General features: G+C 38.9%; 2 long non-coding RNA genes across 2 annotated transcripts; both read right to left on the bottom strand.

Moving 5' to 3' along the window:
* Positions 1-7,400: 7,400 nt before the first annotated feature.
* LOC120443378 lies at positions 7,401-9,292 on the bottom strand. The gene is made up of 4 exons (XR_005615393.1): positions 9,057-9,292; positions 8,633-8,786; positions 8,368-8,460; positions 7,401-7,749 (listed from the first exon to the last, which is right to left on the bottom strand). It is a non-coding gene; the product is annotated as an uncharacterized LOC120443378 (long non-coding RNA).
* Positions 9,293-9,429: 137 nt separating this feature from the next.
* LOC116322650 lies at positions 9,430-14,089 on the bottom strand. Its single transcript, XR_005615394.1, has 4 exons — positions 14,017-14,089; positions 13,342-13,371; positions 11,896-11,972; positions 9,430-10,031 (listed from the first exon to the last, which is right to left on the bottom strand). It is a non-coding gene; the product is annotated as an uncharacterized LOC116322650 (long non-coding RNA).
* Between the last annotated feature and the right edge of the window lie 13,590 nt (positions 14,090-27,679).

The raw sequence follows: 27,679 nt of genomic DNA, 5'->3' as shown, positions 1-27,679 counted from the left end.
GTATCAAAATGCAAGTAAAAAAGTAAAGTTTAACATGCTATATATCATAGACGTAAAAAAGTGTTTTGTGAAAACGAAACAAAAAAAGCTTGACACAAAAGTATGGTCCTGACCGAGCTGATTCGTTCATGGGTTTTTCTGATATCCTTTTCCTGATATCATTACAATAAAGTCTGGGTCTAAGTGTCAGACAAAGGTTCCACCTGCTGACGTGTCACAAATGAATCCTGCATTTGCTGCTCTCCCAAGAGGAGTTGGTCACAGCCCAGAAAGATCATATGATGCTGTCAAAATGTCTCCCTTCTATCCTTAGTCAGCAGGATGCCATAAAGAAGAAAGTGGCTTACTTTGCCGATGAAGGCCTATTTATGCGGAAATGGACCAATGAGGTCTCAGACCACACAAATAGGTCTTCCGCTTATCAGGTGGTTATGTCGATCACCTACCATACAGAGGTACATGACCATCCATGCCTGGGACACTGGGACACTAAAGCTACATGTCTGTGACTGAAGATAGTCTTTAAAACCACATTGTCAACAGTGTGTTTGCTGCCACTTCAGCTACTCTCATCTGCTGTGTTTGTGGGCTTTAATGTGGTAGAAACAGGAAGATTAAGTCTCTAAGGAGCTCATGAAGTTTAAAAAAAACTTCTTAACACAGGTGCCTACAGCAGTTGACAATAAACATGCATATACTGCATTTGTTTATGATTATTTCTAGCTGTAATTCACAAATGATAATTTACTGAGTAAAAAGAACAATCTTAGTTATGTTTTTATCAGAATTATCGTGCTGATTATAACAGAAAAAATGTGGAATAAGCCATCACCTACTGCCCGGCTTTAACATGTTTATTGCTGATTCCATGTGCCATTAATATTAATAATAACTTTTTTACTATCAGTCCCAAATAATAGCAGGTTACATCATGTTTGCTGTCACACAGTTTGTTAATTGTTAATCATATTTTAAGTTTCCTGTAGCTGTGTCATGATTTATGCAACAGCAGCACTGGGGAAGGAAAAAAACACTGTTTATGTTAAAAAGATTGTGCAAGTCACTTTGAGAAGGACAGACACTGACCTCTCAGTCTGAAATAGGTGTTGAGGATATTTGTTAGCATCAGTGTAAAGCAAATTATCACAGTCAGGAGCTGGAGGGATGATACTTAGCTGGGCAGAAAATCTGAGTTAAAATGTGTCCTGCTATTGCTGACTCTATGTTTGGGCTTTTTTGAGTGTGAAAACCAATGAGTACAGGGTGGGGTTTGTAAAGTAGGCTACCACAACTCCTCCGTTCAAGACAAACTTGTCATATTGCAGATTTTAATCACTGGTTCAGCTGGAAGCAGTCCTGAGACAAGTAAGGGCAATTCATTTTATCTCTACTTGAAGAACAGTATAGTTATGAAGAAACTGAATCATAATTAGGACATGTCCATATTTTCTTTCTTTTCTTTTGTGCTTGCAGTGAGTCTCTGTGTAAATGCAGAGAATGTTAATCTGTCTATTGGTAATATAATAACTCTACTTGGTCTGCGTATTTCACAGAAATCACATGGTATCAGTAATTTTTGGTAACGTTTTTCGATAAAATAATGGCAAAGACCAACTACCTTAAATCCTGGACTACAGAGCGCACCTGATTAAAAGCCGCATGCTCTAATTGTAGAAAGAAAATCAATTTTGTACTTGTACAGGCCGCACTGGATTTTAAGCCGTATGCGTTTCACTTGTAATATGAGATATTTACACAGAAATATTACACGTGAGGATTTTTAACGTTTAATTTAATCCGTAAGGTAACATAAACATGGTAACATAAACGTTATGGTAACATACAAAAATACATACTGCAAATGCTTTTTTTCCTCGAACAGCGCCTGCAACACGGCTACCTTTCAGTATACATACGTATCAGTAACACACAAATTACGTTGCTTATGGTTTTTTTACAGAACAGTGCACAAACAACATTACAACATCTCTTAACAACCGGTAAAAATATATACCGTATATATACTACTTATCAATTTTATTGGTCTACTGTTACCAGGCAAAATGTTTTTGGCCACATGAAAAAAAATATGCATTAGCCGCACGTCAGTATAAGCCGCAGTGTTCACAGTTTGGGAAAAAGTAGCGGCTTATGACCCGAAAACTACGGTATTTGATCCTGATGAATACAATATAACAAAACCATTGCCCATATAATTTATTATCCAATTCATTAGACAGAGCTAAAAGCGTCTCATATCTTTATCTAATATTTGTTTCTTCTTTCCCAATTTACATACAGAAAAAAAGAACAATGTTAACCTAATGCTTTTTCCACCACTTGCTATCCCACACAATAAAGTGATTTACACAGGAAAAAACCCCATCACAGAAAGTCATCGACAGGAGCGATATATTCTTGAAGTGTTGATGTGGCTCAACATATGTATCTGCCTTCCTTTGACCATACTGATCATCTACTGTGTGTCTTATTTGGTGAGTAAATAATGACTTACAACTTACATTTCTTACATCTCCTTTTGTGAGTCTGCAAATATCTAAATAATTAGAAGATTTAGCAATAAAAGGAAAAAAACTCATGTAGATCATTTTGCAATGATGACAAATGTGTAGAAGTTCAAGGGGTATGAATACTCAAGGCACTGTATTAGTCTCCCTCTTTCATTTGTTTTGCATATTTGTATGTCTGCCCATGTCTGCATTTGATTCCTCACCTCTTTCCATGTCACTCAAAATGCAGATCATGACAGCTGCTGTAATAATTGGGTAAAATCTGTTAGCATGATTCTCTTGGACTTAATTGTAGTTGGCTATTTGCAACATAATGTAGCTTTTGTGACAGGGATTTCATAGCCCATTCAATGCACTTTAAAGTTGTTCTTTTGTTATTGATGTTGTTTTTGGCTTTTTTAAATTTAAAGTTAAATGGAAAATTGGAGAGAACAGAGGGATGACACTGACTTTGGATCTCCTCCTGAATATAAACAGGCCTTGGATGGATTGATTTAAAAGTTTAAAGGTGCTACTGGTGTGAGAGTGATAATTTGAGATTGTCATTTGTACTTAGAAACATTTAATCATTTATGCTTAGAGATATATAATCGTTTGTATGTTGATAAAATATCTCATCCTTATTTAGGTCTGCTAAGGTTCTGTGTGCACTCTGTGTCTCATACACATGTTAAATTCAGGGGAAGGTCGCATCTTGTTTGGTGATATATGGTATGGTGGAACACGCACTCTATATCTTTTCAGTTACAATATTCTTTTGTCTTAGTTGGGCTGCTGCAAGGAAGACTCCCACTATTCTCACGGGAGGCACCTGGCACCAGTCATCTTGGTAGTTTCATCCCTTTGCAGATAACATAGTAAAACATCGTTAGGCCTGGCTGAGCAGTTTTCACAGGGTCATATTGTGACACACACCCACACACACACACACACACACACACACACACAGACAGGCGTACACTTCGCTCACACACACATGCCTGCTTGAGACTGTCACGTGTTAATGGAACTATGCATATTCATGTAATCACAGTTGTTAATAAAAGGAGCGGTACGGCGAGTCCAGCCAAGGTTGACGGGGTTCAAGTGGAAGGAACAGCACTTGACCTTGGTCGGCTTCCCTTGTGAGTGAACACACAAAGAGCTCTATCTTGTGTCTTGTTTCGCTGCTGCAGTTGGTTGTCTTACGTTCCAGCAGAGTTTGTGTTTAGATAAACCCAACAACTGGTATCTGTTCTGATCAGTGATCCCACATGAAATCAAATCCAGCATGGAAAAATTGTGTCACGACTGGGGAAAACACGCACAGATTATTCTTAATAAATCAGTGCACCTGTTTAATGTGCTGGCTAGACCCAAACGAGACAAAAGCTAGCAATGGGTTGGAAAAGGCACGAAGTTTCTTTAGTAACACCCAGAGCGCTAATTGCAGCTTCAGAACCAGTGTTACCCGGAACCGGGATGCACCAGGATGAGCTTCACAAAGTGAAGCAACACTTACGACACCTGAGGCAAGTGGAGGCTGAAACAGGCAAGGGGTTCAGAGCTCCTGACATGAGCAGAGAACAGGTGGGTGGCTCTCCCCTTTTAAACACCACTACTTGACAGACCCGGTCCCCTGGCTGAAATGGATGGCCCAGGGGGTGTCGGCGGCGATGTTGTATGGTGTATTGGACATTATATCAGGAAATAGCAGCTCATGCCTTGATCCAGGCCAGTCAATCCAGGCCAGACCAACCGCTGGGCAGGAAGTACTTCAACCTCCTGGTGGTCAAAGACAAGAGGGTGACAGACATGACAGACTAGAGGAGGAGACATAGAGATTGTGAGACAGCTCAGCCCACAGCAGATAACGGGGCCAAAGAGATGGTTGGGGATGAAGCATCTAAAAAAGCATCCCAGTTGTTTGTTGGCCTGTTCCGCCTGCCCATTAGTCTGAGGATGGTAGCCAGACGTAAAGCTGGAAGAGGCCCCAATCAGGTGGCAGAAAGCTTTCCAGAACCTGGTGGTGAATTGGGGGCCCCAATCAAAAACGATGTCCTTGGGGAAGAAGGCATGCAGCTGGACGACATGTTCCAAAAAGAGTTCGACTGTCCATTTAACAAATTTCCCCATGTGGGACTAATAAAGGTTATCTTAGCGGAGGGGAAGCCGGCTAAGGTGACCAGGTGTACTGCCATGGAGAAGCGATCCACAAAGGTGAGGATAGTGTCAAGGCCATCCACTGGTGGTAACAAAGGCCGATGTGTGACTAGGGACGTCTGGGAACAGGGAGAGGCTCAAGGTCACCAACAGAAGGTTGGTGGAGGATTTGGACTCCTGATCACAATTGGAGGGAATGTAGAGCCGACCTGCTGGAGTGTCTGAGGTCCTGAGGCAGATCCAGTTTAATGAAGATACAGGCCTGGGAAAGAGAGTTGAGTGCGGTTGAGAGCAGGGGAAGAGGGTGGCAGTTCTTGATGGTGACTTTATTCAAACCTCAATTATCTATACAGGGACGGCAGCAGGGGAGGTGGAGGGTCGAATAAAGCCCTGCTGGAGAGCCTCCTCACTAATATACTAATAGTATTGTTCTTCCCAGGGGACAGTGAGAACAGGCAACCACAGGGGGCCACAGCTCCGGGGAAGAACTCAATGGCCATGTCGTGGAAGCGTTGTGGGGGTAGAGTAGAGGCTCGCTTCTCACTGAAGACCTCACAGAGTTTGTGATAAACCAGAGGGATCTTGTCCAAATCAATGGGCTCCGGAGGAGAGGCTTCTGTGGGAACAATTCTGGTCTTAGGAAAAAGGGAACGACGTAGATACTGGGGACCCCAGGCCAGGATCTGACACGATGACCAGGAGATGCGGGGTTCCTCACTCACTGCTGACGACTGACGCTGCAATGTGGTGATGGAAGCGGAAAGCTGGATAATCATTTCACTGAGAGATTCCAGTTTTGTGCTCTGCCAATCTACCACACCACGAAGATACAACACTTCGGCGTTGTAATTTGAAGTGTTCAAATTCCACTGGGTCTATGTGTGGCTCAAACATCTTGTCACAATTGGGGAAACGTGTGTGGCCGGGTGGAGGGTCGGTGTTATGGCACCATGCCACTGGATGGCGCTGTTTCTTTTGGGGTACCTCTGAGAGCGCAAGGGATGATGGGGATCTACAGACACATTCACGGAAGTGCTAGCTTGCAATGGTGTAATGTGGATGTGTAATGCCGTTTTTCGCTGCGTGGTCTGTTTTAAACACAAAGTGTGGAACAGTTAAGGCACCAGGAGTTGCTGCAACCGACTTCGTCGTTCATCTCAGAGGGATCTGTATTCCGTTTTTGCTGGATTAATGCACTATATGTATTTGAGTTCACACTTGTATTATAATATCTCTGTGGGTAAGAGGGAAAATGTACCTTTGTTAACTGTTTAATTTTGGCTCTGTATTTTAGCAGGAGAAGCCACTACAGTTATTTTTGCACTGCTAAGTTTGTTGTATTTCTGTATGGGTTTATATCAGTCACAAATTGACGCTAGACATCTTTGAGTTCCAGACGCTGATAAAGTTGGGAAAATAACCTGCAGTAGCAGTGGGTTACCAGTGCACAAAGCTGTTACTGGATAAGAACTGTCTGTAACAATTTTATTTCTTTATTTTTACAACCTTTTTTCATCTTCTTCTGAGCGCTTACTTTATCATTCAAATTAAAAGAACCCCAAAGATAATCTGTGTTCTGCACTCTTAACCCGAATTAGTTGACTTTACTCGCAAATTGCGAGGAAACCCGTTGCCTTATACCACTTTAGTTTTTACACAAGCTGAAACTAAATACGTTTAGTTTAACTAACATGGAATGTTAAGTTTTTACACAAGCTGAAACTAAATAGGTTTAGTTTGACCAACTTGGAATCATAAGTTTTACACAAGCTGAAACTAAATATTTTTAGTTTTATTAACATGGAATACTACGTTTTACACAAGCTGAAACTAAATAGGTTTAGTTTAACTAACATGGAATGTTAAGTTTTTACACAAGCTAAAACTAAATATTTTTAGTTTTATTAACATGGAATACTACGTTTTACACAAGCTGAAACTAAATACTTTTAGCTGTATTAATATAACATGAATTTTCATATTCATATTTTTTGTGTAGTCAGAATTATTGAATAACAAGATATTACTTGTTACTGGTACTTACTAAAAAAATTAGATTGTATTTTCCTCTAACAAAATAACTTTTTATGAATTATAAAAAACATTGTTACAATGAAGTTGGATAGGAAAAAAACAAAATCTTCAAATGCTCCAATGCATTTTATTTTTAAGAAAAAGCCACAACAAAGCCAATGTTAATTTGTCTGTGTGGTAGTTGAATGTGTGTGTGTTTGTGTGGTAGTTGAATGTGTGTGTGTTTGTGTGGTAGTTGAATGTGTGTGTGTTTGTGTGGTAGTTGAATGTGTGTGTGTTGTGTGGTAGGTGAATGTAACAACCAACAAAAACAGAATTCCCAAAAATTCCCTGTTACAAACAGGATCTGCACCATCTGCCTACATTAAGGCAGGTCAACAGACATACTAACAAAGACTTTCTAATTAGAACAATATCCAACTCCATCTACAAAGACTTATGATGCAACAACTTAAACAATGTCTGTCTTTCAGGTACAACTCTTCAATTTTACTTTCACGTCACATGCTTCTGCTCACTTCTAAAGCATCTAAGTGTGTGTGTGTGTGTGTTTGTGTGTATAGAAGTTTATGTGTAGTGTTTTTGTTTGTAGGTGTTGTATGGGACTGTTCTGACTGGGTGCTGAATGTGTCTGTTTCTGCGTTTTGTGCCTTTTTGTTGGGCTGTTTTACAGAACCAAAAGGTGAGAAAAAAACAAACATGTCACAGTAGAGATGACATCACTTTACATTGTAAGCTGATTTTTCAAAGATTGTATCTTTGGCTTTAGGTCAGTGTGGCCTAATGAGAGCAAAATCTGTTGGATGAACAGAAAGGTCAGCTTCATACTTTTAGGATAGTTAAGATGGAGTGCATACGTGAGTCCAAACAGAATGCACATTGCTTTAGGCAGATCTTGGATGTTTTCCATCACGACTTCTCCCTCAATGATAATTTTCAACAAGGTTGGACTTGGATGCTGGGCAGATGTGAGCACAGCCTCTTCACGCTCAGTGAGAAGAATCCCGATGTCAAGGTCACGGAAAAAATCAGCATCTGATTCCTTGTAAAACAAAAGTACATAATCATTAGAATACTCGTTACAAAAATAAACTTCAATCATGATACCATGAGAGTGTCATAGTGAAATGTAAAAGAAAAGAGTGGAATAGAGGCTTCGGGAACACTTGGAAGTGCTATAAAACAATCTTCATAAGTAGATTGACAGGGTTATTGAAACAAAAAACAACAACCAACCAACCAGCGTTTAAATATGCAGCATAATATAGGAAGGAACGTCGATACACCAATCAAAATGTAGGGGTGGTACCTTCAATTTAATTGGGTCAAAAGCAATTTGAACTGGATCAGTATAAGTGATTTTTCAGACTTGATCCGGTTCTAATTCCATTCTAATTGTGTTAATTACTTCCTTTTATACTTAGACATTCTTTCTTTGCATTCCTTTTGATATTTTATTTTTCATATTATTTTTCTTTTGTTCTTTTTTCCAAATATATTTTGTGCATTTCCAGGTTGATTATTGTTTCCTATAACCTCAAAGCGTTTTATTTACTGCAGGCGTCTGTCCAATCAACTCTTGACCTTCTCTGTGCACCTTGCATGTGGGTGAAGCTGTGCCAGGAGACGTTTGGCTAAAAGAACACAAGAGTGTACTTACAAAGCCTGCTTTGAAGAAGGTTGAAGGATTGTCCCCCAGGATGATTGGAAGCCCTCTGAGCACCTGTGTCCGGATTGCAGTTGGGTCAGTAGTCTTTGGGAATGAAACAGAATAACAAATTAGACGACTAAAATAAAACAAAATAACTTATCAGTAAGAAAGCTACTGATCAACAATAAACTGAATTACACAAACTATAGACTGGGACTATGATGTTTGTAAAACCTGTAAAGAACAATACTAAACATAATTTGTATGAACTTACATTGGTCTGTTGTGAAATCTGAGTCAACAACTGTCCAACATTCCCTCTCTTGGGAACGAAATAACTCAAGGAAACGAGGACTGTGCCGATCGATGTTCTCATAAAATTCCTGCTTGAGGTTCTTGCCCACAATCCTGCTGAACTCCATGAACACCTGAAAAATACAGAAAGAGAGAGAGAGTAAAAAAAAAGCACTTAACATAACCAACCTGTACAAGACAAGCCATCTGCAAAGTAGAGCTGGAGAAACAGCCATGAATGTCATTTTTGTGGAATTTTAAGTTTTGATGTTTCTATGTATAAACGACATGCTCCACATTAAAGTCATCCATGTTTTCCTTAAAGGGGTCAAAAGAAATCGACATCTAGGCACATTATATAAAACACAGATAGTTATTAGTTATCTTTGCTTTTGTGAACATACCTGATCTTCTGTGAAGAGGGCAGGCCAGCGTTTCACCATCATGTTTATGGGGGTTCAGAGTCCACAACCTCTTTTCTTCTCAAAGCAAAAGTCTGATCCATCTTTTGTTTTACAAGAAGTCCATTTGGGGTTCTCTTCTGCATTTCATCAGCCAAGTCCTTACGGGCCTCTTCCAGGGCAGCTTGATCAAATCCATCCGGAAAGTTGGGCAAGTAGTTGATTTCACCTTTCTTTGCCTTTTTATCCGCTTGTTTGCTGGTTGTCCATCTGATGAATGCCTTCCCGCTTACCGGCATTTACTGCAACATCAAGGCATCCTGATTGCCTGCGCTTTGTTCTATAATTTCCCATTTTATGCTTTAGAACTATTTTTCCAACCACAACAGCGAGTGACAGAGCCTCGCTCCTGGAGACAGGGGTGTTTGTTTATCAGTGCTGTTGCAACACTTTCAAACTGAGCAGCAGTTGGGTATGCTGTGTAGCTATACATGCTTTCTGCCAGTCTCTCTAGTATCTCATGTTTCAGCTCTTTTGAGACCTTAAGGTGTGTTCCTTCACTCATAAACAGCAAATCTGCTTGCCTCAGTCTATACTCCACATCAACAGAAAATGTTGGAATGTCAAAAATTCTGGCCATGGTTCACGTCGATCCTGAGGTGAATGTGAGAGTATCTCTGTATCTGCAGTACTTGTGTCGCTAAAGACGTCATCAGATGAGACAGGCACCAGGTCAAAGACAGGCAGGACTTTAATGGTTGGTTTTTCTGGAAGTTCTTGAAGATCTGTTAGATTACATAGTTCATTATTGAATTCAGGGTCTTGGAATTGGAGACTGAAGTTGTATTGAAGTCCCAGTGACTCTCGAAGCTTGGTTATCAAGTCTTTTACTGTAGAAGGCCTTGAATGTAGGATGACTTTCCTTATATCTGCCTCTGTTAGAATGACTCTCATGGTCATTTTCTGGTTTGCAGTCATCTTGGAAATAGAAACAACAATTAGAATATAACTTTACATATAAAAAAGGAATTTAACGGCTAAACAATCACTATGTGCATCACAAAAATAGTTGATTAATGCATTTGTTGCCTAAATTCAGTACACTTTTTTCCTTCAGAAGAAACATCACTATGAAAATAATTAAGATAACTTAAATGATAGAAGTGTTTATGATTTCAAGTCAAAATATTTGAGAGCATCATACTGGGCTTTGGAAAACACTGAACAAGCTGAACTATCACCAACACAGAAACAAGTTATGAGTACTATCCAGAGGGGAAAAACTATGGATGTCCATGAGATTGAAGTTGTACATCCAATAAATGTGTGTTGTTTTTGTTGGTGTTGCTTGTGTCTGTGTGGTACATGACTTTGTTGTTTGTCTTGGTGTTCTATGTAAGATAAGAAAATTATGATTTATCCTGAGATTTAAGTGGTAATTCCATTTTTAGTCTATTTCTATAGAAGCCCCCTACTCAAATGTACAAGAAAAACATTTACTAAAATAGTCAGACATTTATGAAAAATATAAAACCCTTCTCAGACTGTATTATTATATATTTCATCATGAGCTCTAAAATTAGACAAAAACCTTACAGTCTAGACTGATTGCAGAAACCACACTTTTGCTTTTTAGCATATAATATGACGCTTGAGGGTCACTACTAAATGTTGACCATATGTGTATGCTGGAAGAGGGAACACATCATTTAGATCTTTCAGCTGCACCACACACAGAGAGGGGTTCCTGCTGTCACAGATGAGTTCAAAAGACCTCAGATGCTCGTGGTACCAAGCAGTCATCTCATTACAAATAAACAGGATCTCGGTGTTGAGTGCCACTATCTGTTTGATCTGCCTAAATGAAGGTAGCCCAGCGCATGAACCAACAGAGACTATCATGCCAGAACGATATGTAACTCCATCTACAGAGACTGATGATGCAACAAGCACTGATGTGAGCTGAGGAACTTTCCGGCAGAAAACCTGTTGGACATCCTCAGGATAAGATCTGATTGATGCTGTAGTGACCTTGTCCATTTCAACTGATGGCCTGAAAAATGAACTTGTGTCCAAATAGTAAGCCATCATTTTCTGATGCTTAACAGCCAATGTCAGAGCTACATTTTTGAAGTTGTGGGCATTACGTATGACCCGTTTGAAGAATTTGTGTTTCCCCTCAAATCGCATTGTCCAAACGTCTGAAAGGGGACCAAATGCTTTGATCAGCTCGGGGTAATGCTCGAGGTAGTGATGTTTTGGCCGTAATCTAAAATCTGGGAATGTTGTTTGCAACAATTCTCTGTGTTCTGACACTTTGCAGTCAAGGAAATGTACTGACTCTTCAGTGTGCTTTGTTGCAACAGCCAACTCAACAATCTCTTTTAGGAGCAGTAAAATGTTCCATGCATCGTCTCCCTCAGGGACTTTATGGCCAATGATAAGTGGGAGCAGCCTAAGTAGAGCCCAGTTCTCATGGCCATTGCCACCAATGGTCCCTTTGGTAGAGAAGCTGTGGGAAATTGGCTGAGGCTGGTCAGTTTTGTCATCAAAGGCATATTCAAAAGCTTTTATAGCATAGTTCAGTGTGTCTATGGTAAAATATTTTTAGAAATCATGTTTGAAATGCAGAGTGATAGCTCAACAGGAACAATCCTTCCAAAAGGTCATGGAGGATGTCGGGGGGATACCCATGGACAACGTGAAAATGCTCCAGACCATCAGTCAGTACACACTCTCCTTTAACACCATATTGTTTTGCCTTAGTAGGATCCTGCTTTACCTCCTGCACCTGCTGATTGTGAGCATCAATAGTGCGGGGTTCAAAAGCACCTGAATTTACCTCTTTGGCTTGCATCTCGTCCCTTGTTGCCATGCAGAACCTGCAGAATCTGTCCACCGTAAAGCTTTCGAAGAATCCTGCCAGAGAATGAGCAGCCAGGTTATCTGCAGCCACATATACAACTGTCCCTTTAACACATTCTCCCAACTTCTCAACATAGACACCATGTTGCTCCAAAGAAGCTAGATCTTGAATGAGTGGGTGGAGAATTTTGCATAGCCAAATTCTTTCACATAAGAGGCTTTACACAAGACAGCAAGCTGGATGGAGTGGAGTGTGGATCTGTACTTTGATGGGACATTAGCTATCACCCAATACACTGCACTCATTTTGTGTTTCTTTCTAGATGTTCCCAAAGGGTTGGACACTTCAAAATCATCTGTATATAGTCCAACAGCGATTTTGAATTCATCCCCTTTAAGGAGGTCATTTTCATTACAGTATGTACCATCTCTGTATGAACTGTACTCATGTTGCACATGCTTTTGGATGGAAAGAGCTTTATCCAAAATGTCTGCCCTACTCAACATCTTCTGTAGCATTGGATGCAAAGGTACATATACAGCACTACATTTTTTTTCCTCTTTCAATAAGGTACTCTACTGGTTTAACCTCTGTAAAGTTTTTATTCACATATGCTGCTCTCCTTTTGTAGTTGATAAGGGGCCATTCTTGCCACAGAATTTCATCATTACATTACCCTTTTCAGCAGCCCTTACTAATTCTTCCACAACAGAATCTTCCACATTTGTATGTGGTTTGAGAATTTCCTTGACTGCATTATGCAGCAGTGGCTGGGCTAGTTCACAAATCTGTAGCAGCTGTTTTATAACTTCTTGTACTGTATTTTCTGGAATGTGTAGCACTGTTTGCATCTTTAAAAAAAGAGCAGCAAGATTGTGCTCCAGCTGTTTTCTAAATCATGAAGATCTTCATTGGTAGAGTCCTCATTGTCTTCCGATTCGGAGGTGTCATTGGGAGGCTCGTGATATTCTTGTGCCATTTCATTAGTTACATTACCAGCAACAATTTCCGGCCTGAACATCCTCCAGTCGAGTGTTCTGTGCTCTTTACTTCTGTGTGCATTAAATGTAGAATACACACTGGTGTGAAAGTTGCAGCCATTAAATGGACACTGGACTCTGTGATTTACCTTCAAATGTGTACTGCGCAAGTGAGTGAGGAAGACTGCTTCTGTGCAGGGTGCAGAAAAGTCACATGACTGACACTGAAAGGTTACTTGTGCAGTATATATTGGCTGTGGAACCTGGGTTTTTTGGTGGATCTTTGCTAAGTGAACCTTGAGTGCATTCATGGAGTTGAATGTGCACACACATTCTTGGTGTAAGCAGGGAAATGGGGCTGTTCTTCCATAGTTTCCGTGTTTTAACCGGTAATGTTTTAAAAGGTAACCCCTTTTCTCACACATAAACTCACAATACTTACACTTCCACAGCATCTTCACAACACAAGGATCTGTAAAACATAAAACAAGAAAACTATCAGACCAAAATAATATTGCTGTATAACACAAAAAAGTAATAGAACCAAAATATATGTGTTACCATAAAACTGGCACGTAAATAGGTAAGAGAGAGTGAGGGAGAACGAGAACAGAGTTCCTACAGGTTAGTTAGTCTTTTTAAGACCTTTTATGTTAAAAATGAAAGGTGGCAGTATGTGTAAAAGTTGATAACAAGCCAAGCAGAGTTGTGAAAAATTAAAGAACACTTCAGAAGGCCACAAGAAAGTTTGTCTAACAATGTTGTTTTTTAACGTTGTTACATTTTTTTAATGTTAATCATTTCTCTAAGACATCGTGTTCTGAGTTTCTGACCTGGGTCATCATAGTGTTCTAAATCGTTGATTCAGCAAATATAAACTTATGTTACCCTATATATCAAAGTAATTGTGGTTGACAAATTAAACTGACTAAATCTAACTTTATTATTCTGCTGACAATAATAGATGGACTCTAGCTAGCAATAAGTAGCCTATATATTACCGATATGCACCAAGTTTAAACCGTACAGTAAGTGACAGCGTCAAAAAAATACCTCAAGCTTTTTGGTGTTGCATGTTCCAACAAAGATATTTATACTACTTATTTTACATACTAACCGTTCAAGGCGTTCAATGCTGCTGAGAAAATGTCGGCAACAGTCTGCTTTCTTCCCTCCCGCAGAGTCGCGTTGAATCCGTTGCAGAGGCCTTGTGGGCGCCCAGTGAAGTTTTGAATTAGGCCCCTCCCTTTGTTATAAAACTAAACACACCAAGTTAATTCTACTAAACCGGATTAGTGGCACTTACTATTTCAGCTAAAAAGTACAATTAACTAATGTTGTTTAGTAATGATAGCAGGTTTTTACAAAACATAACAGTATAAGTAATGATCACTCAGAAGTTTAACTAGAAACAAAATCTGGGTTTACAGTGTGGGCTGGTTAATTTAGCCAGGCTACACGTGCATGGATATTCTCGATAAATCGGCGCACCTGTGTAGAGGCGAGCAGAGGCTGATGCAGGCAAGGGGTTCAGAGCTCCTGACATGAGAGAAACAATGTCTGAGAGGAGAACAGGTAGATGGATCTCCCCTTTTAAACCCCAGCCCGGTGGTCACCTGACCACTACCCGACAAATTGAGGTGGTACTGTAACACCACCAGGCACAGAGTATAAAAATAAACTTTTGTCAATCAGTCATTTCTGGTCAGTTTACAACTTGAAGGAATGACAATTGTCTTAATATAAGAAAAGGTTAAGAATGCTTCAATGTTGTCAGTTACTGAAGCCTGTTTCCATTATGATGACTCTCTCTGATGAACTGCCACAGACCTATATTTAATGCACACATACATACATGTATATATACATGTATATTGATGTTTTTTTTTTTCAGACTCCAATTAACAAGCTGTGCTCATCCTGTTAGTCAATAATCATAAAGATTGAAATGAAAAAACTGCACCCGTGTTTAGAAAACAGCATAACTTTTGCAAATCACCTGCAAAACTACCTACATCAGCACTATTATGGGATTGACTGCTCTCATGCTATTTTGCTTCATTTACTTAACCTGGCCCAAGTCTCTTACAATGAACAGTATTAAGTAATTACAAAAAACACCTCATTTGGTGATTTAGGCAGTTTGCTAAATGGAATTGTTCTTAAATAGTGGTTTTCTACTCGTGCACTCAAAGTACTTCTGTCTCATTAACCCATTCACAAAGTCACTTTTTCTGTGTTTCGGTGCTTTCTATCTAACATACCACTGATGAACGCATCAGCAGCAGCTCTGGGTTTCTCACGTAAGCATACTTTAGCATGGAAACTGGAGCAGCCAGTGATTGAACCACCAACCTCCAGCTTTACCTGCTGAGCCATAGCCACCAGTTTGATAACCATTAAAAATAAATAAGAAAGAGTAGCTCTGATATTATAGAAAAGTCTTAAAAATAACCAAGTCAGGAGCCACACTATGTTTAGGGGGATTGCTACAGTGTAATGAAGACACTGATTGCTGTTTTATGTCTTCTTGTGCTGTTCATGTCATGTTTATTACTGCATTAATGTAAGTTATAGTAAATATCAATTTAATTATTTATGAATTAATTACATTTATATTTCCTGCAGGTGCAGAACAGTCAGGTCTCTATCATCTATTACACAAATCTCCTCATCACCAAACTAATCCAGATCTGTATGATGACCATTTGGGTGACAAGAGTGGAAAGCATCATGACCATCATTATTTATTACTGTGTTATGATAGCCAACCTTTACTTCAGGATGTGCATTGCTCTGGAAAGGTACCTGTTCAGTGTGTGTGCATCCTTGCATGTCTCTAAACATGATCTTGTACTGTGAAGTATCCTTACAGTCAGAAATATAATTTTTTGTGCTCTAATAATTAGAATTTGTGTTTCTCTTGTGTTACAGGTATTTTTCCATCAGGCACCCACTGCTGGGCTGTCTAAGAAACACTACGAGTTCTGTGCTGGTCTGTGTTCTGGTCTGGGCTTTTTGTTGTGTCAGTGTCCCTCTTGCCATAGTCTTAGATGAATTTCAACATTTAATTATTTATGCCATCATTCCTGCTCCTGTGTTCATCTTCTGTTCAACTCAGGCCTACAGAGTCCTGCCTGCTGGAACCTCAATGCCCACTAAGGAAAAATTGAGAAGTCTAGACACTTTGATTCTGTTGTTCTGTAGCTACTTTGCAATAATCGTTCCCACAATCACCTGTTATAATCTAGATAATCCCTGGTATCTCAGTTGGATCTTGTTTCTGTTCATTCCTTTTGTGGAATTGATTCTGGGGGTTTTTCATCTTCTCTGCATGTGTGTGTTATGTTTGGACAGCACTGCAGCAGATGAACAAGATGATGATTAGTGTGGCTTACTTTAGAACAGACAGGTGTGTTGATGAAAACAGAGTGAAGAGAGAAACAAGGATGAAAATGGTTGAAGAGTTTCTGAGAAATGAGGCAAAAAAGATCCTTCACAAATACTGTTGCATGAGGACATCAGACTGTCAGCCATGCTTCTCCCAGCTGAAGTGTGTCTGTGTAAATCATTTTAAAATAAAAAATAAAATAAAATGGTAAATCTACTAAAAATCTGTCTATATATCTGTAAATATGTATATATCTTTGTGTGTTACAAAACCAAATATATCTAGCAAAATGTAAATAAGGATTTATGCTTAAACTTTAGTTTTTGCTTCTTCCTGCTTCTATTTGTGTAATTGTAACATGTTCAATAAAAAGATTTTTCTATCAATCTACCTATCAACTTTTTTACACTGTATATTCATACATAGCAGTTTTGTAGCTACTTCAGAACAGGTTTAAATAGTTGGATACACCAGACTTAATGTCTTAACTTCATAAATCAAATCATCTTGTTGCCTGCCTTCTTTGAGACAATTAGACCTCCAGTCTGCAAAGTTTAAATCTCCCTCCTTCTCCTTTTCAAACTCTCATTCATGCAACTCACCTCCTTCCCATGCCCACCTAAACCCAAGTAACACAGAGCTCCAGCATCCATCTTCATCTTCACCACCATCACCAGCGTGTAGATTCCAAGGGAACATAAAATTGTCCAACATGTCCTGGTAGGGCTGCGACGATTCATTGAGCAATTCGATTCGATTATAAAAAAAATCCTCAATTCTTCGCTTCAGTGCTTCGTTTTACACATGGCACTGTAGCATCCAGTTGTCACACATTTGCAACTAAAAAAAGTTTTGCAATGTAAACATATTTAGGAGCAACGCGTAAATAAAAAGTTTGACAACATCAAGCCCACACAGCTGCCAGTTTTAAACAAAAGCACTGATAATACAACAGTAGCAGTGATGATGACCCTGGCACAGTTTAACGTGGAGGCGGAGTCTATTTATGCATGAAAAGAGGTAAGAGGTGGAGCGTCCATTCTAGCATCCAAACCAGCAGCAGTGTTCCCACAATGACCATTCACAACAGGACTTCTTCATCAAAGCACCTGATCAACAGACTTGGGCCATGGAGTGTCCTACACCATATTAATTTCAAGGCTTTCTTAACATTTTTCACATTCAAAGGGAAATAATGTAAAACATTGTATTAACTAGAAAAATTTGCATTTCCTGCGAAAATGCTGTGTGGATGCCTTAACGCTGAAGCTGTCTGCTGAAAAGCTGAAAAAGATGAAAAGTTGCAAAAAGTTGTATGGTGGTGAAGAAACTGAAAATTCCGCTGAAAACAAGTGAAGAAGGAGAGATTTTTGCTTAAAAGTGGTGAAAAGCAAAAATTCTACTGCAAAGTGGTAAAGACGGCGAAATTTTGCTAAAAAGTGGTGAAAGAAACCCGTCCTATGTTGCCATGAGCAGGATTCGAACCCGGCCCTCCTGGTCTCAAGGCAGCTACTCATCTCACTGAGCCAAACTCATTCTCCCAATGAAGAGGTGGAGAGACTGACACTTTTGCTGAAATGAGCAGAAGCTGCTGAGAATTGTGCTGATAAGAGGAGAAAAGGCTGAAAATTTTGCAGAAAAGAGGTGAATCAGCAGAATTTCTGCAGAAAAGAGGTAAAGAAGCAGAAAGTTGCACTGAAAAGAGATGAATCAGCAGAATTTCTGCTCAAAAGTGTTTTTTCTGAAAACAGCTGAGATTTGTGCTAATAAGAGGTGAAAAGGCTGAAAATTTTGCAGAAGAGGTGAATAAGCAGAATTTTCAGCAGAATTCTACCGAAAAGATGTTTTTGCTGAAAATACCTGAAAAAGCAGGGACTTGTGCTGAAAAGTGGTGAAAAAAAATACTGCCGTGAGCAGGATTTGAAACTGGCCCTCCTGGTCTCAAGGAAGCCACTCATCTCACTGAGCCAAACTCACTCTTGCAAAGAAGAGGTGGAGAGACTCATAATTCTGCTGAAATGAGCAGAAGCTGCTCAAACTTCTGCAGAAAAGAGGTGAATCAGCAGAATTTCTGCTGAAAAGAGGTAAAACAACCTGTTTCTGCTCAAATTCACAAATCAGAGGTACTGCCTCTGTCTGCTTCATCAGGTGGGTACTTGTATGTATTTCTGCCATGGAGCATTAACAAGAATCTGAGGTCCATATTAGAAAAGCTGCTAAAATCATAAAAGCGTGCGCTGAAAAGAGATGAATCAGCAGAGTTTCTGCTGAAAAGAGTTGGGGTTTTTTTTTTCTGAATACAGCCAAAAAGGCTGGAATTTGTGCTGAAAAGGGGTGAAAAAAATGAAAATTTTGCTGAAAAGGGTGAAGAAGCTAAAGTATACAAAATCAAAGTATTTGTGCCAAAACATAGTGTTTCTGCCATATGGTGGTACTACTACATTACAACATGAATACGGATTAAAGATGAAAGAAACTGGCAACAAATTCCTCCACTACAAACCAGTCTGATACCACTTCTTTGCAGTGTTCACATTTACTAAGGCACTATCCAAAAGGCGCCACAAGAGGGCACTCCAACACAACAGATGACCTATGTACACTGATGCACTTAGTAACAGTCAGCCTCCTTGAATTGGCAGAAATACTGTGATTTAGTAGTAATACTATAACATAACAGATATACTGTGATGTTGCAGACAGACATAGTATGTTTTTGCACTACTCATTTGTAGTGAAAGAAATTAGCAATATAAATTAGAGGTCTGTGATAGTGTATAAATTTGTAGGGAAAAAAATGTTGACCAAGGTGGGATTGAACATACGACCTTTGAACTGCAGAGACGTGTCATTACTTACTCTGCTGAAATTAGCAGAAGCTGCTGAGAATTGTGCTGATAAGAGGTGAAAAGGCTGAAAATTTTGCAGAAAAAAGGTGAATCAGCAGAATTTCTGCAGAAAAGAGGCAAAGGAGCAAAAACTTGCGCTGAAAAGAGATGAATCAGCAGAGTTTCTCCTTAAAAGAGTTTTTTTTTTTTCTGAAAACAGCCCCAAAAATGGAATTTGTGCTGAAAAGGGGTGAAAAAATGAAAATTTTGCTGAAAAGGGGTGAAGAAGCTAAAGTATACCAAATCAAAGTACTTGTGCCAAAACATAGTGTTTCTGCCATATTGTGGTATTTGTGCCACAAAAGTTACTACATTACAACATGAATACGGATTAAAGATGAAAGAAACTGGCAATAAATTCCTCCACTACAAACCAGTCTGATACCACTTCTTTGCAGTGTTCACGTTTACTAAGGCACTACCCAAAAGGCGCCACAAGAGGGCACTCCAACACAAGAGATGAGGTGAATGAGCAGAACTTCTGCAGAAAAGAGGCAGAACAAAAGAGAAAACTGAAAACAGCTTTTGCCATGACCGGGATTTGAACCTGGCCCTTCTGGTCTCAAGGTAGCTGCTCATCTCACTGAACCAAACTCATTCTCACAAAAGCAAGAGATGGAGCAACTGACAATTTTGCTAAATGAGCAGAAGCTGCTGAGAACTGTGCTGAGAAGAAGTGAAAAGGCTGAAAATTTTGCAGAAAAGAGGTGAATAAGCAGAATTTCTGCTCAAAAGAGTTTTTTTTCTGAAAACAGCTGAGATTTGTGCTGATAAGAGGTGAAAAGGCTGAACATTTTGCAGAAAAGAGGTGAATAAGCAGAATTTCTGCAGAAAAGAGCTAAAGAAGCAATAAGTTGCGCTGAAAAGAGATGAATCAGCAGAGTTTCTGCTCAAAAGAGTTTTGTTTTTCTGAAAACAGCCAAAAAGCTGGAATTTGTGCTGAAAAGGGGTGAAAAAATGAAAATTTTGCCTACAGGGGTGAAGAAGCTAAAGTATACCAAATCAAAGTATTTGTGCCAAAACATAGTGTTTCTGCCATATTGTGGTACTACTACATTACAACATGAATACGGATTAAAGATGAAAGAAACTGGCAACAAATTCCTCCACTACAAACCAGTCTGATACCACTTCTTTGCAGTGTTCATGTTTACAAAGGCACTACCCAAAAGGCGCCACAAGAGGGCACTCCAACACAAGAGATGACCTATGTACACTGATGCACTTAGTAACAGTCAGCCTCCTACTTAGCCATTACGTAATACAGCGATATTACAGTGTACAAATTCACATAAATTTGCAGGGGAAAAAAAAACAAAGCAGGAACAAGCCCAAAACAATAAAATAACTGGGCTGCCATAGCTATTGCTAACTAGCACATACGCTAAAGGTAACTAAAACCAATACCAACCAATGTTTTTGCAGAAACACTGTAATTTCACTCAAATATTATGAAATAGCAGTAATACTATGATTTTGCAGAAATACTATGTCTTTGCAGAAACACTGTAATTTCACTCAAATAATATGAAATAGCAGTAATACTATGATTTGGCAGAAATACTATGTTTCAGTACAAATACTATGACAAAGCAGAAATACTATGACTTAGAAGTAATACTATAACAAAAGGATTCCTCAAAATACTATGAAATTGCAGTGATTCTATGATTTGGCAGAAATACTGTACCGTTACAAATACAATGCTTTGGTACAAATACTATATTTTGATTTCAATACTATGATTTGGCACGAGTAGTATGATTTAGTACAAATACTACGAATTGGCAGAAATACTGTGACTTAGTAGTAATACTATAACATAACAGATATACTATGATTTTGCAGACAGTCTATGTTGTTGCACAACTAGCACAACAATATGGCAGAAATACTATGATTTGGCACAAGTACTATGATTTAGTACAAATACTCTTATTGGCACAAATACTATGTTTCAGTACAAATACTACGATTTGGCAATAATACTGGGTTTTAGCACAACTACTGAGATTTGGGTGAAATACCATGATTTAGAAGAAATACTATGACTTCGTTACAAATACAATGTTTTGGTTCAAATAATATGATTTGCAAAAATACTATGATTTGGCACAAGTACCATGATTTAGTACAAATACTACAGTTTCGCTCAAATACTATGAAATTGCAGTGATACTATGATTTTGAAGGAATACTATGATTTGGTAGAAATACTATGCCTTAGTAGTAATACTATAACATAGCAGATATAATGTGATTTTGCAGACATAGTATGTTTTTGCACAAATACTACGATTTCGCTCAAATACTATGGAATTGCAGTAATACTATGATTTGGAATACTATGATTTGATAGGAATACTATGCCTTAGTAGTAATACTATAACATAACAGATATACTAGGATTTTGCAGAAATTCTATGTTTTGCACAAATACTACAATTTGGCAGAAATACTATGTTTGGGCAGTAATACTATGATTTGCTATAAATACTATGATTTGGCACATATACTATAATCAGCAGATATACTATAACATAACAGAAATTCTACGACTTAGTAGTAACACTATAATATAACAGAAATTTTAACTGGACACAAATAACATGATTTGCCCCAAAACCATGATTTGGCAAAAAAAATACCATGATTTGGCACAAATACGATGATATGGCAGAAATACTATAATTGGGTACAAATACTATGATTTGGCACAAGTACTATGAATAAGTACAAATACTATGATTTGGCAGAAATACTATGACTTAGCAGAAATACTATGTTTTAACATAAATAATATCTTTTGACAGAAATTTCTGCTAAAGGTACTATTTCTGCTTTTAGCAGAAATACTGTAATTTTGCATAAACACTATGATTTGGGATAAATACTATGATTTGGCAGATATACTATATTCAGCAAATATACTATAACATAACAGACATTCCTCCACTTAGTAGTAATCTCATAACATTAAATAAATATTATGGTTCTGCCCCAAAACCATGATTTGGCACAAATACCATGATTTGTCAAAAATACTTGATTTAGCAGAAATACTATGATTGAGCAGAAGTACTAACATGTAGTAGAAGTACTTTGATTTAGCACAAATACTATTATGGAGGAGTAATACTTTAACATGGGAGAAATATTGATACTCACACACACACATACACAGAGAGCAAAGTGTACAGTGGCTGTTAAGAGTCTGTGCTTGGTATATCTAGGTCAGCTAAATTGGCTGCACCTGCTGTAATCAGCACTTACACACACAGACACAGAGAGAGGTATAAGTTTTCTGCAGTGTATTTCTCACATTCAGGATTCCCCTCGAACAAATGGCCATAATTTCCTAACCGTAGGAGCTAGAACGGTCATTCTGACACCGTTTTGTTCAGAAGAGATGGGGAATCTGCAGGTCTTCATAATTCAGAGATAAAATATAAATTATTGAAGATATATGACTTGTAACACACTGTAACTGAGTAGAGGCAAAGCAAAACTGCCTTGACTTGCCCTCAAACAACGTTTTGTAACTCTAAATCTATATGGAGCATCAAAATCATTCTTTCACCGTAAGAAACAGCAGGCTTTGGTGAACAGTCATGGAAATTTTCAGGTCTCTGTTGAAATCCATCAAAAGATATGACGAGAGAAAAAGTGCCTCATTTCCAGAGTTTGAAATCTGAAGAGATCTGAGCAAGGCACGAATTTCCTACCCTCAAACAAGTGTAACTCATCTCAAAACGGTAATAGGTGGGAAAAAATTCTTGAATTGTGAGCATCAGGGATGTCTGAAGATATATGGGCACAAGCCTCATGTCTCAACTTTGTTTCGTTAAGGAGATATGACGATTTGAAAATGCCTCATTATTAGAGAATTCCAGCGCTGATTTTGAAGAAACTCTCCATTGAGTTTCTATGGAGAGTTTTGATACTTTATGTTACTCTGAGGAGATTTGCAAAAATCTATAAGTCCCACAACAATGATGGTGACATTTTCTGAAAGCCAGCAAAAATACCTACGTTTTGATGTATAATTTGTGGGGTTGAGTGGAAATTGAGCGAGTAGCAAGAAGTCGTTCAGACATGAAGAGAAAATTCAGAAAGGACGAGTGCACACTCTGAGTTAATTGCATAGCAACCATAACAACGCATGTATTTTCTGAAAAATCCCAATTTTGCAACTGAAAACTTAAAGAGGTATAAAATTAAAACGGTAGAAGATCTGAAAAAGCTGAATCACACAGCAATAGCCCAATAGTCTGAGAACATTTTAAAGTTTGAATGGAGTTTCTAGGTGAAAGTATGACAAAGTAGTTAAGTTTCAAAAACAAGCAAGTTTTAGCAGAATTTCTGAAGATTTCCATTCATTTCAATGGGACAAATTAAAGGAAAAAAGTGTAATATTTTAAAAAGTATAACAGTAATAAACACCAAAAGTCATAGCAAACATTAGCAGAAAGAGCAGAACAGTATAGAGTTTGAACGGAGAAAATCGGCTGAAAACTGAGGCAGTAGTTAAACGGCAAAAACGCACGGAAGCAACTTGAAGAATAATAATAAAGAAGAAAGAGAAACAGGATCTCAATAGTGTGGAAGCCCTTTTAGGGCATCCACACAATTAAATTGCATTAATATTTAAAAAAAAGTAAAATCTGTTGTCCATTAGCCAATAAAAATATACAAGGACCAGTAAAACTCGGCAGGACACTAAATTGTGATTAATATTATTTAACATCTGCACCATAGCCCGCTCATCTTTGCAGAATTGTTGAAATTCAACCACATTGGATTGGGGTGGAGGAGGGGGGTTTGAGCATGAACTGCCTTTTAAAGGTCATGCCACATTGTCTCAATTCCAGTCAGGTCAGGACTTTGACTAGGTCACTCCAAAGTCTTCATTTTGTTTTTCTTAAGCCAGAGATGGACTTGCTCTGTGAATCCCTACCTTATTGTGGTGAAGGGGTTTGTGTATCCCAGGGATTCCAGGGGCTATGTTGTCTGTGAGCTTTTGCCCCCTGGTAGGGTCTCCCATGGCAAATTGGTCATGTGTGAGGGACCAGACAAGGAGCACTTCAGAAGACCCCTATGAGAAGACCATTGAGGGAAATGTTCCCCTCTGCCCGGGATAGGGTTACCGGGGCCCTGCCCTGGAGCCAAACCCGGGGAGAGTGTCCGAGGATGAGGTCGCCTCAAGCTCCTGAAGGCTCTGGATGTTGTAGGGCTGTCTTGGTTGACACGCCTCTACAATCTTGCGTGGAGATCAGGGGCAGTACGCCTGGATTGGTATATCGGTGTGGTAGTTTCTATCTTTAAGAAAGACTATAGGGGAATCACAGTCCTCAGCCTCCCTGGGAAGGTCTATGCCAGGGTGCTGGAAAGGAGAGTCCATCCATTAGTCGAACCTCGGATACAAGAGGAACAATGCGGTTTTCATCCTGGTTGTGGAACAGTGGATCAGCTCTTTATCCTCTCAAGGATACTTGAGGGTGCATGGGAGTTTGTCAAACCAGTCTACATGTGTTTTGTGGACTTGGAGAAGGCATTCGACTGTGTCCCTCGGGGGGTCCTGTGGGGGGTGCTCTGGGAGTATGGGGTGTCTGGCCCATTGCTACGGGCCATTCAGTCCTTATACAGTTGTTGCAAGAGCTTGGTCCGGATAGCCGGCAATAAGTCAGACTCGTTTCTGGTTGGTTATGGGCTCCGCCAGGGCTGCCCTTTGTCACCAATTCTTTTCGTAATTTTTATGGACATAGTCAAGTGGGGAAGGCTTTCACTTGGGTGGTCTCAGAATGTCATCTCTGCTTTTCGCGGATGATGTGTTTCTCTTGGCTTAATCGGGTGATGCTCAATCAAGTTTGTCTGACAAGGGGTGTCTCAAAACAAGGAAGGGAAGAGTATATGAGACTGACTAACTGTACTATCTTAGATTTGGGTAGATGCCCCAACAGCAGGTCCAGATGTTTAAGAGATTCTGAGTTGTTAAGGTGGTCATGGAAGATGCTGTCATCAGGGTCACACACTCCTTTAGAATCATCCTCTTCCATTAAATCTCCCATGTGAGATGCAACCAACACTGGCTTAATTTCTTCTCTTCTAGACTGCTGGAACCATGTACAAGTGGGCGGGCTCAATGGACTGATTAGGCTTGCCATAAGTTCTAATATATGCGGAAATGTCCTTTTTCATTCCAGGCCAATAAAAATAGAGTAGGAGTTGATTATCAGTTGACTTCATCCCCAGGTGTCAAGCCACAGCATCATGAGAAGATTTCAGATTTCAAAATGAGCTTAGGAATGTCCTTCCAAAGCTCTTATGGAGCTACAACCTGAAAAACAACATTACCCACAGCACAGTCATCAAAAGGATGCAAATCCCTTAGCTGACCAGGGAGGAAGGCGGTGTCTCCAGCTCATTATCTGGATGCATTGCTTAAACAGTTCTTTCAATGATGGATCAGCATTTGGCTCATCCTCCAATACGAGGTCTGAAAGTGACACTGAAAGAGAACCAAAATGATACATTTTAAAAAAGCTAAGCATGATGATCATAAGTGACAGGGGATTTCTAAAAATCACCCCGCAGTTCTTCAGCTGAGACACCTGAGTTAGAAAACACAAACACTGCAGTTGTCTTTTACTCGCGAGGGCAGTCATAGAGCGCTCGTACTCACAGACTCGCGCTGTATCACTGTCTGCGTTCTTTATTTATACAAGCTTATGTGTGTACAAAGATAACAAAGTTATTCTAAGAACTCAGAGCTGAGGTTCCCCTTTTCTAAGTCTGTATGTTCCAGAAAAGAGGAAGCTGCTAATTGGTAAGTTTATCATCACAAAGTCACGTAGACATGTGGTTTACTTAGTGATCCATAAAAAGAGCACATTTCATGTAGCTGATCACACTATTTACAATTTTCTTTTAACAATAAGAGACACAGAGACTAAACTGAACCTGTGATAAATTAAAGTCTTAATAATAATATTGATCACCTAACATGGCTTCACATGGCATTATATTCTCTATTAGCAGTATTTTTGTTGATGCCACTCCACTGACAAGTTGCAAATATCCCAAAATGTACAATGATGTCATTTATCTGCTGAAAGTGTAACTTGTTGTGTCACAAATAGAGCAGCAGACAGCGATTCTAGAAAGCCAAGTGCCCAACCACACTCCACTAGAAGCAACAATAAAATTACTGTTCACAATATCTAAAACCAGAATGAGAAACAAACATGATTATTATAAAAAACAGTTTTTAAAAAATTGTTGTTTTACAAGAATTTAAACAACAGAACAAAATTAGATTCAAACACAGTTTAGTTTTAGAAATGCTCCTCTGATTTTAGTGTCTGAAAATAGAAAAGAGAACAATGACTGAATGATACCTGTACCTTCATACCACCTGTGAATGTTATAGTAATAGTAATCTTTATGACCCATCCATCTCTCACTCACACACACACACACACACACACACACACACACACACACACACACACAAACACAAACACTCACACACACACACACACACACACAAACACATATTTCTTTTGAGCAGATGCAACAAACTGGCGACTGCATAATCTTTATGATTTGGAGCTGTAAGATCTGTGTTTTTTAACAAAGTTAAAACTCCTTCCATCAAACATTAATAACTACTAAAGACCTGAGTCAAACTTTCACACTCTGGCCGCAGGTTCTGACTGAAGATAGGAGTCTTGAAAAACATCAACAGGGTGTTTGTTGCTACTTCAGCTGCTCGCAGGAAAGTCTGTGGGTTTTAATATGGTGGAAACAGGAAGATTAAGTTTGTTAGGAGCTCATAAAGTCAACAACATAGTTTCATAAAGCAGCTGCCAACTTCAGTTCTTTGCAAAAGTAAGCCAAACGTGTATGTACTGCATTTGTACATACACAAACTGCATTTGTTTCGTATTATTTCTAGCTGTAATTCACAAGCCGTTTTCTAGTATCTATTTCTGAAAAAAGAAAGTCTCTAATTTTTTATATCAAAAGCAAACCCTACGCTCATTGTAGCAGAAAATGAAATAGGACAGAATTTTTCACTGCGACATAAAAGGAGCAGCATCAATCATTCAGGACTTTGAAAGTGAAATAAAGATTTAAATTTAGCATCATTTATCAATCATTTATTTGCATGGTTAGTTTAATTAATATATCAGTGACTGTTGCTGGCTTCATGTTTGTGCTGTTGTGAGTGTGAACACTGCAGAGTTTTGGAGGTGGGGTTTATAAAGTGGGCCATCACAACATCCTTGTTCAAGATAAACTTGTCATATCTTTCATAGCTGATATTACGCACTGGTAAAAATTGCCCTTATTGAGACAAATAATGGCAATTTTTACACCTGTTCTTATTAGTTACTTGAAGCATAGTTATGAAGAAACTGACTTATAATCAGGAGAAGTTCGAATTTTGAGATAGCAATGGAAGTTACGACACTACCTTCTTTGATAAAAAAAAAAAA

Source organism: Oreochromis aureus, linkage group 13 (assembly GCF_013358895.1).
Source record: "Oreochromis aureus strain Israel breed Guangdong linkage group 13, ZZ_aureus, whole genome shotgun sequence".
Lineage (NCBI taxonomy): Eukaryota > Metazoa > Chordata > Actinopteri > Cichliformes > Cichlidae > Oreochromis > Oreochromis aureus.
Note: the sequence above shows the minus strand (reverse complement) of the source record. Positions and strands in the feature narration are given on the sequence as shown.